This window comes from Cygnus atratus, chromosome 1, assembly GCF_013377495.2.
Source record: "Cygnus atratus isolate AKBS03 ecotype Queensland, Australia chromosome 1, CAtr_DNAZoo_HiC_assembly, whole genome shotgun sequence".
Taxonomy (NCBI): Eukaryota; Metazoa; Chordata; class Aves; order Anseriformes; family Anatidae; genus Cygnus; species Cygnus atratus.
Window position 1 is genome coordinate 59,583,203 of NC_066362.1, and position 6,021 is coordinate 59,589,223.

Here is a 6,021-nt window from a genome sequence, read left to right on the forward strand (position 1 = left end):
TAGCGTGTCTCTGTTGACTTTTGTGTGGTTTCTGCCTTTACTAAATGAAACGACACAAAACAACCCCCTGTTGCAGAGAGATACTCTTCTCATACCTACCCACCCGTGTATGCGACATTGCACATTTGAGCAACCTGCTCTGACCCCCTCACCAGCTGATGTCAATCCATGCTGCTGTCTCCCCCTCCTTCCTATTGCCACGGCACAACACTGTTGAATAATTCAAACTGAAAGAAAAAAAAAGTTCATGAAAATCACCTATTTTTTTTCAACTATTTAATGCAGTGTACGAGGAAGGAAAGAGACCTTTTTGCATGGAGCTGTCAACTGCTAATCTTTCTAATAAATGCAGAACTACAGAGATATTGTTCCCCAGATTAGAGCTCATGATGAAAGTCCAGCTGTTCATCAGAGAAGCCTTCTTTCAAATATAACTTCCACTTAATAATTAATTTTATGAGCATGTATGGGGAGAGGAATCCTGTTGTTGAGTAAAAGGTTCCATTTGTTAAAGACATCTAGCAATAATAAAGTACTCACATTCTGTTAAAGTACTTTTAATATTTATTTTTAAAAATCCATGCAACACTGTTGATGAGGGTTTTTAGAGGAATACTACACTCAATATAGCTTATTTAAGACCAGGAATGCTGAACTTGTATAATTCCAGGTAAATTGATAGATGTTCAGAGGCCTGGATTGTTGCTACACTTCACAGAAGACATACAAAAAATGCTACCCAACTGTTTACTCACACAATGAAATAACTGAAAACAGACTTTATGTGTAAACAGAAGTGGATTTTGGAAAAACACAGCAGCTGCCTTCAATTTATTTTATTTTATTATTTTTATTTTATTTTATTTTATTTTATTTATTTTATTTTATTTTATTATTTGTATTTATTTTTATTTTATTATTGGTGTTGTTGGTTTTTTGTTAGTTTGTTTGTTTGTTTTATGACCAAGCTGGTATGTCACTGTTTCTAGGTGCAGAATGGCTAAATGTTAAAAGCTTGTTCTTTCTATATTGTTGTGTCATGAAAATAAAGTCTATCTCGTTTTCTGATGCTCTGTTAGAAATGATAGGTACCTGTTAAAACTGTTGAGTAAAATGTACCTTTTTGTAATGGGATAAGAGAAACTTCCCAAAGCAAGTGGCTTCATAACAAAAGCCAAATTGCAACTCGTGCCACTGTTAACTACATCAAGCGGCTCTTTGGCTTAGCTAAATTAATCTGAATATTGAAGTTGCTATGAAACTAAATGTTGCAGTGAAAAATACATTTACTTTGAGGCAGAAAGGGATGGCAAGAGAACTTGCATCTGACTTTTTTTCCACAGAGGAGTAATAAAAAATCATTTAACTGGCTCTCCAATGACTATTAAAACCAGCTAGAGCTACCTATAAAACTATTGTACTTGCTAGCAACAGTGGTAATTTCTCAGTGAAAGTGGAAAAACAAACCCTGATCATGTGGTCTTCTACCGCCATCTATTGTGTACATGGACATATGCACATACTGGAGGTGGAAGTTGCCTATTTTCCTTTTTAATGCAAGACAAGCCCTTTCTGCATCACCTTGCCAATCAGAAAACACAGCCAAGTCTCATTTAAAATATCCTCAACCGCTTTTTCTCTTTTTATAAAGTACAGAAATGGTTATCATTTATGTACATTGCAGCAACATGCAGCACTCTAACCACTGTCAGGCTTCATCATGCTAATGCAGTCTGTGCATGTATGTATGGGGACCACATGGGTGCATGCACACACACACACACACACACAAATGCAGTGAAAGGCAGACCCAGCTGTGATAGTTGTAGTCAAAACTGTGGAAACCTTGAAAACACGCTACAGCTGGCTTATGTTGTGTCCAAGAAGCAACCCTGCCTGCTGAGTGTTTCTTCTCTTCAGCATGATTGTAGAATCACAGAATCATCTACATTGGAAAAGACCGTCAGAATCACCAAGTCCAACCATCGACCTTACCTACTGAGTTCCACCACTAAACCATGTCCCTAAGTGCCACGTCCACACACCTCTTATACACCTCCAGGGATGGGGACTCCACCACTTCCATGGGCAGCCCATTTCAATTCCTAACCACTCTCTCCATGAGTAAATTCTTCCTAAAGTCCACTCTAAACCTCCTCTAGTGCAACTTGAGACCGTTTCCTCATGTCCTATCACTTGTCAACATGGTATGTCTACAAGGCAAGAGATTAGTAGATCTCAACAACACAAAGTGATATTGAGCACAGTAATTTGCTTCCCCAAGCCAGGTGAGAAAACATTACTCAGGGAAAGTTCCCAGCTTCCTTTTCCAATGCTCAGACCAAGATCTCACATATATTTTGGAGAGCTAAACTTCTTAGCTAGATTGCATTCAGCTCTTCGCCAAGTTCAACCAGCCCTCCCTCCTGCTGCTTGCATATTTGCCCTTCTTACAGATTTAGACTTATATTGCACCTAGGTAACCGCTGTATAATGTAAAGCACTCCAGAGAGTGAAGGCTTAATCTTTCTGAACATATTGCACAAAAAGCAAAGCTTTTTTCTTTCCGCCAGCCTTTTTATCTGCCTCTGCTGCTGAAGTTTCACTATCTGAGCTCTGGGTGTGAGACTCTCACTCTGTTCCCTCTAATTTTCTGTGTTTTCTGGAGAGCTCAGGTAATCCATGCTGCAATCAAAATTTTCACATATTGGCATAATTTTTCCTCTTCAGCACTTTCAGGCTAGTTTAATGTTAGTTCTTCTCGCTCCATATGTCTTCTCACATCCAAAAATCCCTCTTCGTGCCTGCCACAGGACTCTGGAGCTTGCCTCACAGATTCCCTGTTGGCCAGTTTCCCGCACAGGGATCAGTCTTCCAAGTGAATATCATATTCTTTCCTGCTAAGATCTTGTGTGCTGGATCATTTCTTACAGTTTTCAACTGAGAGCAGCTCCCCAAAAGCTGCCTTGGAGTCCAGTTGCTTTTCTTTGGTCCTGTCATTCCTGCATTCTTTGGCTCCTTTCTTCCTGCCTGTGAATCAAAAGAGGTCTCCTCATACACCGGAGACCCTCCTCTATATGAGGTATTTGTTGTTTTAATGTGCAGATTTCTTCCCCACAACTCTGAACTCTGAGTATTCAATGGATTAAGGTTAAGAGATAGATTAAGGCAGACACCTCTGTTTCTCTCTAAGTGCAAAAGCAGACCTATTCGACCTGAGCAAAAGGGTGTATGAGCCAACCTCCCCCTGACCCACAGCCGCTGCTAGGCTGTGGGGGCATAGGAGAGTGGAGGAAGGGTTGCTCACCTGCCTGGTGGGGGGACATGCCTCAGGTTGTTCAGCTTTCCCAGTGAAGGAAAGGTCCTCTTCCTTTGGGAAAACAGGCTGAGCAGCTGGATCTGGCCAAGGCAAAGATTGTTGTGCCAGGCCGTGATGTAGCAGCGGAGAACATGAGTTGAATACGAGTGCTGTACAAAACAGACTATCCTATAATTCTCTGGTTTATCTCTTTTAGGTGGTCACAATCCTTAAGGAACTTTCCCTATTTTATTAATATGCCATATGTAAAGCACACATGGAATCAGCAACCACATTTTTACAGGCAATGTGGAACAATGCTGCTGTTGATTAAACTTCTTTTACTCTATAATTTGGCAAGAAGAAACTTAGGAGGAGTTAAATTAAAAAAAAAAGTTTTCTTTTCTTTTCCTTTATTTTATTTTATTTTATTTTATTTTATTTTATTATTTTCCTTTCCTTTTCTCTTTTCTTTTCTTTTCTTTTCTTTTCTTTTCTTTTCTTTTCTTTTCTTTTCTTTTCTTTTTTCTTTTCTTTTCTTTTCTTTTTTCTTTTCTTTTCTTTTCTTTTTTCTTTTCTTTTTTCTTTTTTCTTTTCTTTTCTTTTCTTTTCTTTTCTTTTCTTTTCTTTTCTTTTCTCTTCTCTTCTCTTCTCTTCTCTTCTCTTCTCTTCTCTCTTTTCTTTTTTCTTTTCTTTTCTTTTCTTTTCTTTTCTTTTCTTTTCTTTTCTTTTCTTTTCTTTTCTTTTCTTTTCTTTTCTTTTCTTTTCTTTTTTCTTTCCTTTCCTTTCCTTTCCTTTCCTTTCCTTTCCTTTCCTTTCCTTTCCTTTCCTTATTCTTTTTCTTTTCTTTTCTTAAGTTCTTTTAAGTTCTTTTAAATTGTTCTGAGCTGTACTAACATGCGCACTTGAAATTTCATGCTTGAGACTCTGCCTGGTGCAAGATGGTATTACTTCCAGGTTTTTTTCTCATTGTAACCCAGGGTAGGAAATGGCTTGCATGGAGCAGTTTTTATTAACACATACTTGCCATACAGGAGAACCAGCTTATTTTGTTGCAGAGGTTCAATACACTGTGTAAGATATATGTCTGGGAACTGCTGTGACAAACCAGTTCCATCTGAGGGAAGCTGGTGGAAGCCTTAGCAAAAGTCTCTGAAAACTTTTTGACAGGAGATCACAAATCTCCTTGAAGAGCCTTGGCAGCTGTCCACCTGGAAATAATATGAGCTGTGTGAAAAATATCTTTTCAGAGCTTCAAGGTAAAAGTGAAAAGAGAAAAAGACCCACTTTTAATTCAGAGTGTTAAGCAGGGAAGAGTTCTGGAAGAGAACTGAGGTTAAAAATTTAGATTAGACATTAGGAAGAAATACTTCACTCAGAGGGTGGTGAGGCACTGGCACAGGCTGCCCAGAGAAGCTGTGGATGCCCCATCCCTGGAGGTGTTCAAGGCCAGGCTGGATGGGGCCTTGGGCAACCTGGCCTGGTGTGAGGTGTCCCTGCCCATGGCGGGGGGGGTGGAACTAGGTGATCTTTAAGGTCCCTTCCAACCCAAACCTTTCTATGATTAGCTGTATTAACCTGTAGATATCATTTGAGTGTAACAATTTAAATAGCATTATTTAACAAGAGTCATCCACAGCTAAAATGATACAACTTGATAGAAGAAAATTTTTTGAATTGCTTGCAACATGTCAGCTTACACAGGAACTGAAAAAATACTTAAGATCTTGAATGAAAAGATGCCTGGAGCCAGAGAATAATCAAAGAGTGTTCAATAGCTGTTCACTGCACAAATGAAAAGGTGACTATCCATTGTCTGCAACTGCATGTTCATGTATGTTGATGTTTTTTGGCCTAATGAATTAAATGAGCAAATTCTTGGTGATGCATTCTTTTGGTCATGACTGTAACTCATATAATAATGTAGCATGACAAAGCTCAGTAAAATGGGAAGGATTTCTTTAAGCTACATTGGTTCTTTGTAACTGAATTAACAGATTGATTTTAGCAAACAGGATTATTTTTATTTTTCCACTTACTCTGAAAAAATGGTTTGTTTTATCTTTAGGATACTGTAAACACTGTAAAGTTGACAGGCTGGGTAAGACTATTTTGAGGAGGACGGGGTACTAAGAGATTAAGTGTGAACTCATTTCAGAAGCCATGATTTGGGTATGATTTAATATTTTCTTCAGCGTTTGCTCCCTCAGTGCCGTAAACACTTGTTTGTAGTGATTCATTGTAGTGATTGTAGTGAACATTGTAGTGATTCTTGCTTGAATCAGAACAGGACAAATAATTGTTTTCTTATGTGAGTGTACATGGATTCACTATAAAAACACACTAAATATTAGTTAAGGCTGAACTTCAGGTTAACATGATTTCTTTTACCATGTAAAGAGTTTTGTAAGTTGATGAGCTGAAAACTGATATCATTTGAAATAACAACTTCAGGCTTCTTATACTTTATTTTTATTGTATTGTATTGTATTGCTCTTCGTCTCTTTATTCCTAGCTTTCTCAAACTAAAGTATTTCTTAGCATGGCCTTCAAAATAACACGATGACAGTTTTTATGGTTGGTATACATTTTCTTGTGAGCACTTCTGTAAGGAATGTGTGTTCCTTGCAGGACACAATCAGCAAGACATAAGTCTTACACCTAGCCTACAACAGATTTTATTTTCAACATGATCATAACCATAAACTTCTGCAGGATTACGT